This window comes from Haliotis rufescens, unplaced genomic scaffold (assembly GCF_023055435.1).
Source record: "Haliotis rufescens isolate VD_foot unplaced genomic scaffold, xgHalRufe1.0.p SCAF_4, whole genome shotgun sequence".
NCBI classification, from domain to species: Eukaryota; Metazoa; Mollusca; class Gastropoda; order Lepetellida; family Haliotidae; genus Haliotis; species Haliotis rufescens.
Window position 1 is genome coordinate 41,809,882 of NW_025964112.1, and position 12,457 is coordinate 41,822,338.

The window sequence follows — 12,457 nt, forward strand, 5'->3', positions numbered from 1 at the left end:
TGCGCATCTGGAGACTTGGCTACTGTCTACTACATGTATGTGTCGGGCGCTGGAAGGAGCTTGGTAAATAAAGGATTGTCGTTCTTCGCCGCCGTTTCTGTGCGTTTTATGATATCTGATGTGTAAAGCGCCTGTAAAATCTTCACGTGCGTGATTACTGTAGATCCACACGGACCGCTAAAAAGACATGAGCTGAGTGAGGGAATTTCGGTTTTAAGCTTAAGTTAGAAATATTCAAGTGATATCTCGACGGGGCACACAAACAGATGGGGAATCGAACGAGTGCCCTCCCATGTCCTTGGCCTTTATGGTGTATTTTTGTGAGTGGTTTAGTCACGGCCTTACAGGTCCGTTGTTCAGGTTAGAGTTCAGGGACTTTACACTTAAACTGCGGCACGTCTAATTTGTTTTTGTTGATAATCTTTTATGCATCAAACAGCGTAGGCCATATGCTCTTTCTATATTACAGAATATACAGTGTGAGTATTTAATGTACAACATCAGGGACCATATAATAGATCTATTATATGGTCGCTGACAACATGCAATAAAACGGTAATACATGCATAAGGATTATAAACCGTCGTGCAAAAGAATGTGAATACTTCATAATTGGATTCGATCAAACAAAATACAAACCTTATCAAACACAACTAAGTTGAAAACAGTCGCCGAATCACTGCAAACCTAAGGTCATAAATACAACTATTATACCCGTATCAAATACATTACCATCGAATAACAACTTTTTGGTTGATTCATTTTTAGCCACCAACATACATGGGTGCAATACTGTCGTTTGCCCAGCTGTTTGTTGATCAGGGAAATGAAGTAATTATTTTAGTGACAAAATAAATACAATTTCAAGTTGTAGAAATTATATCTCCGGTGTGTAAGTATAATTCCCCCGAGAACTCCACGTGAGTATGTTGAGCCAAATGACACGGCCTCTTACATCACACACGCTTTTGTGATGATCTTCAAAGAACTTATCGCTATGACCACCACTTGCCTTTTGATTCAGTACCTTTCTCATGAATATCAGCTGCAGGATTTGGGCGAAGAACTTTGAGGCTGAGGACAACAGGAGCTTGTGGGCGTCCAGTTGATGCCTGTCCCCCAGGAGGAAGGTGACGTCCGAGAACTCTGGGTCCTCCAGGAGCTGGTACCGGTGTTCAGAAAGCATGGACGTCTCTATCTCCGTCCACGGGGCCAGGCCTACAATGTTATGATGATGATGATGATGATGATGATGACTGAAGCCTGACGCATTGGTGATATTAACTATACAGTTATACCAACTGCAACTCCTATCCATCATAATGAAAACATTACCGGATATCTTATGTCAATTATTACCAAATATAATCTAAATAAATACCTGTGTTCATTACACGGGGCCGAGATTTATTTCCTTTTGGTTTGGTAAAGTTACAAGGTGAGTGAGTGAGTGAGTTAAGCTTTGTAGTCACATCGGCAATATTTCAGCCATATTGTTACTAAAATAAGTTATACATAAATAATACATAAATCTTGACGCTAAAACCTGTCAACAAAGGACAGTAAAACAACTAGACTATCACAGATATAGATTTAAAAGTAGTATGTTACCATAAAAAGATGACTTGTACCATATGTTCCCGTGTTTTTTTAGGTGAACAATTGACTTGCATTTGCACGTGTTTGTGACGAGTGCCACCGGTGGGGCAGGATATGCTCACTTTTTCGCGAATACCTGGTAACATCACTATTTGATGGGGTTCATAAGCACAAGCTCATGATATCGTCGGAATCGTACAATCGACTCTATTTTTGGCACATAAGGATTTATCGCTTTTATTTATTGATTTGAATATAGCTTTGTGAGATATTGTAAGACAAGTTTTATCCGACGTTGTTTTAGTGACGGCCCACCAGCCTCCACATACAGACTATTGATAGAGGATGTTCTGAAGGCTCCATGGCAAAGTGTCATGCCTTGATGATGAATACAATGTGATAGTTTGAAATTACTTTTACTGGCTGCACCATCGATGATGGAGCCATATTCAAGTTTAGAGCGAATAGGTGTTCTATACAGTTGGAATTTGAATTTGAAACAGCTTTCAGTATGCCTAGTTTGACACGAGTGAGTGGAAGTCCTCACCCTAGCAATGACAACTCATCGGATGTCCATTCTGTTATTTCTAGTGTTTGAATAACATATTGTTCTAAATAAACCGTGGTGTGGTAATATATAGTTGTTTGTTTTTATATTCAAGTTTCTGTTTCCGTTATTCAAAGTGTGCAGTGAGGCCATCTTTTCAACAGTCAGTTCTGGGCTATAAATACAAAGTTTAATTTATTAAGTTCACTCGCATTTTTCGCATTTAATTAATTTTCGCGTTAATTTAAAGCGTTGCAGTATATACTATTCAAAAGAAGTTAAAGGACACAGGATTCTTTCATATGACTATGTTTAATCAGTCATTAGATAAAGCGATATAGCGAGAAAGGGAGAAAGCGATAGAGCGATATTTCCATTACGCCGTTCCTTAAATTTCTTTTGGCTGATATTCAGTGATCCATTCCTACAAGTCTGATACTCAGTATTATTGAACATTTTGTAGTAGATAACAGGCCATTACCAAATAACCATAACGTTTTCCTGAACCTAATCCGAAGGGATAATGGCAGAACTTACATAAATGCGCAACGTGACTCTCACATACATTGTGTAAAAAGTTATGAATATATCACGAGTGACTCTGTCCTTGAGCCCTGCATGAAAAGGAAACAAAATGATATGGATGTACAATGCAGTAGCTTTGTTTCAAATTAGTCGCTGACTGACGAATTGGCAATAGTTCAGATAATAGTCTTTGAAGTTGGTAGGTGGATGTCTGGAGCGTGTAGGCCGTCTTGTGGGGATGCAAGTGGGAACACTTGTATCATTCATGTGTAACTGGGGCTGGATATCGCGAGACGGGTTGTCCTTCTGCGGTACGGCTTCCTCTGAATGAGCTTCCACTGATAAATGCACCCTCCATCGATGAGGGTGCCAGTGAGGGTTGAGGGGGTATAGAGAGCTCTGAAGGTACCACATGTAATTCGGGTGGGCTAGGCGCAAAGATCCACATGGCATCTTCCGATCCATAGGACTCTGGAGCACACTGGTCTTGAACAGCTCTCGCGGTCTGAACTACTTGACAGTCCGACAACTTGACACGGTATGATGTGATCCTCAGCTGTGAACCCAAGATTTTCCAAAGGATACACCGAGCCCAATGTACCTGTACGCCCGTATGACTTATGACCATCAATATGGAGATATACAAGATCTCCAACAGTAATACTCTCAGTTGGAAGTATCTTCCGCAAGAGCGCCTTGGATCTCTCGCTGTTAGTGGGCTGTTTCTGACGATGATCATGTTGTTGTTTGATTAAATCCATATCTGAGATAGGAATCTGTGATTGAGAGAGTTGATTTCACTGGGTCAACATTCCCCAAGACGAGAAGACCCTTGGCCGAATTCGAGAATTGAGGCTGTTAGTAACTACAACAAGGGTCACTGAAGTTGTGGAACCACCAACAAGGTCCTGACATAACAGTTCGTGTTCAAGCTCTTGAATGGCACGTTCGGCAACTGTATTCTAGTTGATGTTGTTGCTCTGCCAATCTCCAAGCATTTCAATCGGATCCGGAATCAATGTATAAGAGTATATGACTCACGTCGAAAAACGTATACGTATATAAAAGGGACGTACCTTTCGCAATGGTTCGTGAATATGTTTAACCTTACGATTTCACATACAGTGGTATCGTTCGGATATACGGAGGCGTTACTGTATGTATATTTATACATTCAATACAACAATATACCTGTCATTAATAAGTGTTATCTCAAGTCAAACTCAAAACGCCATCAAACGATCATTAATCAGAATGATCCATTTCCGTGTCATATAAATCTGTCACACCAGGATTTAATTATACTCTTTACTTGGCGCGATGACGTGTTTGCACGTGATTTATAACACTACTAATAACAGTGTCAATCATTCGTCCTACGGGGATTTCTAAAGAACATGGTGTCGACAGAACCAGTGTTGAATGAATCGCATGATCGTTATGAAGATTGTACCCCAATGTCATACAGGATGTATGTAGGTGCGACTGTACAGGTAACGTGAACAATCAAGCTATGCTCCTGGTGTATATAAGCCGTAACGTTGCGTGGCGGTACGTCCTGGGTGTTTGACGCTTCCTACGTTCCCTACATATCGGCAGTCCAGTTCTGGGCGACTTTGGCGGTAGGTGATGTCCAATGATTTGACGATGACAGATAGACGGACAGTTGGTAGACAAAGAGTACGGATGCACCATCTTCCTTAAAGAGGGACTAGATCTCCATGGTCCATTTCAATGGTCAGTCCTGGTCAAGACATAAATAATGGCTTTAGTGAAACGGAGACATTGTTGTATTGGTTTAATTAGAGTATAAGCATATCTTGTATTTGGTATATGATATAGTATAGTCCGTGAGTTGTCTTTCAAACAGAGAGTGAGTGAGTATAGTTTTCCGCCGTTTTTGGAAATATTCCAGCAATACCACGGCGGGGGATACCAGAAATGGGCTTCACACATTGTACCCATGTCGGGAATCGAACCCGGTCTTCGACGTGACGAGCTAACGCTTTAACCACTAGGCTTCCCGACCGTCCTTCAAACAGAGAGAGGTAACGTGAACAATCAAGCTATTTTGCTGGTGTATAAAAGCCGTTGCGTGGCGGTACGTCCTGGGTGTTTGACGCTTCCTACGTTCCCTACATATCGGCAGTCCAGTTCTGGGCGACTTTGGTGGTAGGTGATGTCCAATGATTTGACGATGACAGATAGACAGACAGTTGGTAGACAAAGAGTACGGATGCACCATCTTCCTTAAAGAGGGACTAGATCTCCATGGTCCATTTCAATGGTCAGTCCTGGTCAAGACATAAATAATGGCTTTAGTGAAACGGAGACATTGTTGTATTGGTTTAATTAGAGTATAAGCATATCTTGTATTTGGTATATGACATAGTATAGTCGGTGAGTTGTCTTTCAAATAGAGAGTGAGTGAGTATAGTTTTACGCCGTTTTTGGAAATATTCCAGCAATACCCCGGCGGGGGATAGCAGAAATGGGCTTCACACATTGTACCCATGTCGGGAATCGAACCCGGTCTTCGGCGTGACGAGCTAACGCTTTAACCACTAGGCTTCCCGACCGCCCTTAAAACAGAGAGATGTTTGAACGACTTGAACGAGTGAATGAGTACATGTATGGTTTTTTCACCGCTTTTGGAAATATTCCAGCAATACCATGGCGGGGGATACCAGAAATGGACTTCACATACTGTACTCATGTGAGAATCGATACCGGGCCTTCGGCGTGACCAGAGAACATTTTAACCACTAGACTCCCCGACCGCCCCTGAACGCGCCGAATCAAGTTTGCGAGGACCGTTTGTGCCTCTACTTCTTTCAGAGACGTGATATTATACTACACTGTCAATAATTTTCGTTTAACTGAGAATTAAACATGACGTTGATGTTTTTGTAACTATATCTTTTAAGCAGGTAGCTTTTAGCGAGGGTTGAACAAAGGAAAACAAGGCGTTGGTAAAGCATTAGGACTTGTTGTCACGATAAAAGTCACTCAGGTTCTTGTATCTCCGAACAGTGACCGGACGTTAAGGTGCCCCATCGTTGGACGAGGTGACTTCGACCTGGCCTGAAGAAAATTCTTGAAGTATTGAGACAAAGATACGGCTAGGACATTGCATACGTAAGTAGAGTGTTATTTTGAATACTATTACATCTAACACCATAATGATCACTGATGTTCGTCAGTGTATGTGCTTTCTTTAATGTCCGGTCAATGTTAATACATACATAACATGTATGGAATCCTAAAAGGGACAATGTCGTCGCCTTTATATACCCAGGCTAAAGGTATGATAATTGACCAGAGCGGGACAACGGACCAGTGAGCGAGTGAGTTAAATTTAACGCTATTAACAGTATATAACAATTATATCAGGGCAAACACGTGTCAGCTACATGTAGAAGGAAAGCCCAAAATGAAACGGGCCATTATTCATCAGGTCGAATCCAGGATCATACACACGTTCAGGTGCGCAAATCTCCACAGCGAGGAAAAGATAGTTAAACTTTCGTAAAATTACAAGGGGGCTAAAGTTTTGTAATAACGTCACCTGTATCTTATTAACTCGAATTTTTACTTTTCGTCATATTAAACAGGTATTTTATCAAATATGAAAATGTGACAATCCTGTTTAGGATAAAGGAACGAAGTTAATTGTGTTTATTAGTTTTGGCTCGAGAAGGTGGAGCGTTTACATTTCATCAGGTATATATCAATGACTCTCTTTGCACAATATAAACTGCCGCGAAGAAAAACGTAACAAATATTTAGAATGTCGAAACTTTCAAAAAAACGCTGCATAATATAACCATGGTTTGATTTGTTCCAACCAAACGCAGCCAACATGACCGTTTGTGAACTGTTAATTTGATCGCTCAAATACGAAATAAATCACTTTGAACGATGAAAACTGTAATTCACGTGGAGAATGATCTCCAATTGTTACAAGGGTCCAAAAGCACTGTAACAACTTTTGTCATGACTCTAAAACCTGAAGACATGCCCATTCCTCTTCTGTAGTGGATTCCAAAGCTTCAAAAACCCGTACAAAGAGAGATATATTGAAGGGTCCAGCAAATATACCACCAAATCCCTGTCTCAAAGATTAACCATAATCAATAATACAACCAGAGAGCTTTCTTTATATTCAATGAACGTATTTAAGACAAGTGGAATTGATGTCTTGGGGATTCTCAAAAACTCAAAGGTTTTGCTTGTCTTTTTACAATCTCAGAAAAAAGATTTTGTTTGTTTGTTGTTTAATGCCACACTCAGCAATATTCGAGCTACATGACGGCGGTCTGTAAATAATCGAGTCTGGACCAGATAATCCAGTGATTGACATCATGAGCATCGAACCACGCAATTGGGATACGATGACATGCCTCAACCAAGTCAGCGAGCGATCACCCGATCCCGTTAGTCGCCTCTTACGACAAGCATAGTCGCCTTTTACAGCAAGCATTGGTTGCTGAAGACCTCTTTTCTACACCGGATCTTCACGGGTCTCTCAGAAAAGAACCAGGCTCCGTTTGTACAGCACTATCCCACATGGCAAGCCTTCATTCATTGATCCATGGGGCTTTTGTTACAAAACGCTGTGGCCATAGATACAGTTACATATCTATCTTCAGAGATTCAGGGCAATTTGCCAAAACTGAAAGCAAATGCCATCTGAAGTTTGCCGAGAAAACAATATGTGAAATACTGGCCCTCCTCATTGATAACATCGATGTAAAATGTTTGGGCAAGACATTTAGGCAAGAAGTTTGCATTCCCATGGTCACAAATTGTGCTCCTCTTTTGCTGATCCTCTCCTTGCTGCATGTGAATCGGAATGTCTGCTCGTATTGGCAGTCAAAAAGGCGTTTAACTTAAGCTTCAGGTATTTCGATGATCTGATATCGTTCAATAACCATCAAATAGCCAATTCCCTTCCACTGGTTTACCCACCTGACCTAGAAATAAAAGAGACCAGTGAGACCGCCTCGTCTGTTTCAAATTTAAATCTATGCATACAGATTCTGAGTGACAAAACACTCTTTACAAGGCTGTATGACAAGAGGGAAGACTTCAACTTTCCCTTTACGTCGAGCAATATTCCCGCATCTCCAGCCTTTGGTGTTTACATTTCACAACTTTTTGAGGTATAATCGAACATGCTCGTTCTAACAAGATTTCAAAGAGCGTCATACAACTCTTGCTCAGAAGTTGTTTGATCAAGGTTACAACATTCAAGGCCTCAGTAAAGTTTTCAAAAGGTTTTATGGTGGACATCTGGAGGACATTTCCAAATTTGACGCATGATGCCCGATGCGATTCTCTGTTTTTACTCTTTTTCAGGTGACAAATTGACTCGCCTTTTCATGTATTTGTGACGTGTGCCACCGGGGCACGATACACTCACCTTTTCGCGAGCCTATGGTGTCATATCTATTTGATAGTGATTGATAAACACATGTACATCATACAGTCGGAATCGTACAAACCGACCGAAAAGTTTTTTTCCTCGCATTTATAATCACTATGACTGACCGAACCCAACTCTATATTGTGCAAGGTCATTGTGTAATGGTCACTGGACAGTACTATCGGGGCAACATACTGGCACCCTTTGTTGTCCCATTGTCAAGGGGGGCATGGGTGGCCCAGTCGTCTAAGGTGCCGCGATTCGCTGTGCAGAGTTGTGTCCCTTGGGCACGCCAGAAACCCATGATTGTGGGTTCGAATCCCGGTTCGCCCCGATTATGTTTCTAGGTTTGTCAGCACCATACTCGTGCTCGTGGGTTTCACTGAAGTGGTAAACATCTGAGACCTGCATCACTTGGGGCTTTCCTCCCACATTAAGCTGACACGCCGTGATATAACTGGAATACTGTTAAAAGCAGCGTTAAACCCAACTCACTAACTCACCCCATTGTCAAGGCGTGTGGCTCATTGTGCTCAGCTTCAGCAACACGACATCCATAGAACGCCATGACCAGGAATGAGCCCAGAACTCCCCCCCCCCCCCCCCCCCCACTGTTTAAATTCTGGGACATGTTACGGAGACGTGTGCGTCAACGTCACAGGCCAACCACGTTGGTTGAACGTTGTTTGGTCAGGTGTTGCAAGAGGAGTTGGACAGACTGCCTCAAATCGCCGTTGGGAGACTCATACGCAGTATGCTTCGAAACTTCCCATCTTACTCCTATTGTCCTTCAAGATCGTTGGCGGTCATAACATCTCCTGTCACACTTCACTACCGGTTGTAATATGTTCCCAATTCGTTCATTATAATCATACAACTATTACTTGAAACTATTATCGCTTACAATTTTGGAAATGTTTCGCTACTGAAGAGTATCCCCTACCTTTTTAGAAGAGTATATGAGAGCTACCCATTGCCATGTGGCAACAACCTTAAGCTGCGCGCGCATCACAATCACCAGACTCGTTTCCGCCAAACTAGCAGAACCAGGGACAGACTTTCATTGCGGCAGACCAACCGTGACCATGCAACATCTATGGGGAATAACTTACCAGACACTTCTTTTGACAGTCTCTTTTGATAACGATATATTGCTATTTCATAATAACTAGTTATAAAGTGACAACTGTTCTGGTTGGGAAATTTCCATTATCGATGTTGTACTCTAAAGGCATTATAACTGCTCAAGTTTCTAGTAATACCCAGGAAAAAGCCTTTCATTAAACATTTTACCATTCAGTGTATAGGTGTCGCAAATGTGTAGAATGAGTGGCCGTCAAGGGGAATTCCCTTTCAATTCTGTTCGCAATCGTATTGTGACAGAGCGAGAGATTTATTATAGTGGTGGGTGAGTGGTTGCTTAGTTTTGTGAGATTAAAGAGAGGGGATGGATGTGAAAAAATGACTTTTTTTTTTCAATTTGGAAAGGTCATACAATTGAACATTATTTAGGGAATAGTCATTTATTTTGGGAAGGTTTAGGGGTGAGGGTCATGAAAGATGTTACATGTATTTAGGGGCACCCATTGAAAAACAGTTTCATAAAGAAAGGGTGGGTGGGGAAGCAAATCACGGTACAGTCCACAGACCAGGCCTTGTTTTATCCCCTTAATTCCGAGCAGGGTAACAACAAGTACCATCTTGTAACCGTCTTTCGGTATAACGCGGCGGGGAATCAAACCACGAACCTTCCGCTCGCCGGGGAGACTTGTTTCCACTAGACCTTGGAGGGAATCTTAAGATTAATGAAAAAAGAGATGTCACGTTTGCATCCCAAGTACCAAGTTGTCCGACTCAAAATTGTTCTCGGTACCTTAGGTTTGGTACCTCCCAATCTGTTGACTGACATTTGGAGAGTACCCGGGTTTGCTGCCAGGAATACAGCCCTTCTGACAATCTGACTAATGCAGAAGGCTGCAGTGTTTGGGGAGTGTTCACATTCTCCCAAAAGGTCTGGGTGGGTTTCACTTGGCAGCGCTTCCTGGGAGACGTCCCATTCGCTGGGCCCAGAGCTGATGATGAGCCTAACCAGCTTGACTGTACCAGGATCACCCAAACCCTCTTTGCTGCATTTCTTTGTTTTATTCTGTAAATACTACTACTAATACTACTACTAATAATAGATGTTATTATTATGTTTTCAACACATCTTTATCTGCAATGAGCGACAAAACAAAATATGTGTAAAATGGTTGAAGTTTTATATCCACTTTTAACACAATTCAAAACAAATCACTGCGGGGTTCACCAAGAAGGCGAACACAGAATGTAGAACTGCTTTCGAAGTCTAAATCAGCAGCTGGCCTGTATCCTGATGCTGAAGTTAGTATAAACAACATCTTCAGTAACATCCTCATCCGCTGTAGCAAAGGGTCACTATTTTGTTGATGTACACGTACAAAGTGAAGTCTGTAAGTCATGGTCTGTAATGTCTCGATGGCGACAATAACATCAACATCCAACATTGTTTGTGCGCAATGTTGAGACGACATTATTCTCTCTTTCAGATGGTCACTTTTGTCTGACAAAGCTGACAAAATAATGGACCTGAAGGCAACATCACAGGCCATCTCGACAGAATGTGAATATGCCTGTGGAAAGGAAATGGTAAGACCTCGAACAATCTAAATAAGATCACACCTGCAACTTCGACATGACCCTGCTCTGCTTCAAGATCTGACGACACTTTAATCATTAGCAAACTTTGACCCACCAATCAAAATGAAGGATGCGAGTTGTTGGGCAAGTCAGATGTCAGTTTTTTAAGAAACGATTTAGCTTCATTTGTTTACCACCTTGATTTGGAAATGCCGACCCTAGCACATGAAATCAGCCACAGAATACTAATATTTACCCGAAAGTACACCCATTGACTGTAGGTACCAAGGGGCAAAGAAATGATAGGATGAAAAAATATATGAACAATATAAGAATGCGATTTTAAAGGTTTTTTTTATTTCGGTACGTTTACGAGATACAGAAATGGTTATTATACTTGTCTGGATACTTTTTTACGCTAACGGAAAATTAAGCAGTCTCGACTTGTCACCAGGTGACAATAAAGTTCACCTTGAGAGACCTCTTATGGAGGTGTCATCATATTTTCGCACAGAAAGGTAAAGTGTCGGACTTACAGATTTGATTTCAACGGGACTGGATGCATTCAAGGGATACACCGATACGTGATGGTTGTTCATCCTAAAGAATACACAATAAAAAGAGTTTATTATGATTGTGTCTAGCTGTTAATGAAAACAGTTGTTTTGCACAAACTGCAAATTGCCCAGGAACAGATGAGGAGAAGAAATAGGATCCTTTTTAAAAAAAATGGTTAACCTCAATCTGAATAATTTAGAGGGTAACTTACAAATGATTACAAATGAGTAAGTAAACGAAGTTTACGTCGCCGCCAGGACCCATTAGTGGTTGAATTCACAGCGCCAGGGAACGATAGAACACCATGGTCGCAAATCGTGACCCTTCTCAATTTATTACATAGTATATTGGAGATTTAATGTCGCAGGGATAACAGGAGTGATACACCATAAACGACTGTGTATGTGTAAATGTATTGTCGATTCAAACACGGCTTGGATCTGTTGATGTTGGTAATGCCATAGGTACGGGACAGCTATTAATGAAAGGAAAAAAATTGGTAATGATATTCAACTTTAAATTGATACAAATATGTCTTTTGCCAAATCTCTGATCATTTAAGTCCCTCTTTGTTTGGGGAGGCCGAGGATGCAGGCGTCACCCCTCGGTCTGACAGTACACAATTCATGTCTGTACTGGGTGGCTCTGGGGCTGGTTCTCCGCCTTCTACCCCCGCGCCCACACCGTGTCCCCAGGGTAGAACCAGGAGACCGTCCACCCCGAGACATAAAGCCGAAGGAGACACAGCTCAACAAGGTACTCAGAGACCTCCAACCTCCGCAGCGCTCCCAGGTACCACTCAACACGGTACTGGCAGGCCTCCCAAGTCCGCTGCGTCTCCAGGTACCACTCTACACGGTACTGAAAGTCCTCCAAACTCCGCAACGTCTCCAGGTACCACTCTACACGGTACTGAAAGTCCCCCAAACTCTGCAGCGTCTCCAGGTACCACTCTACACGGTACTGAAAGTCCCCCAAACTCTGCAGCGTCTCCAGGTACCACTCTACACGGTACTGAAAGTCCCCCAAACTCCGTAGCGTCTCCAGGTACCACTCTACACGGTACTGAAAGTCCCCCAAACTCTGCAGCGTCTCCAGGTACCACTCTACACGGTACTGAAAGTCCCCCAAACTCTGCAGCG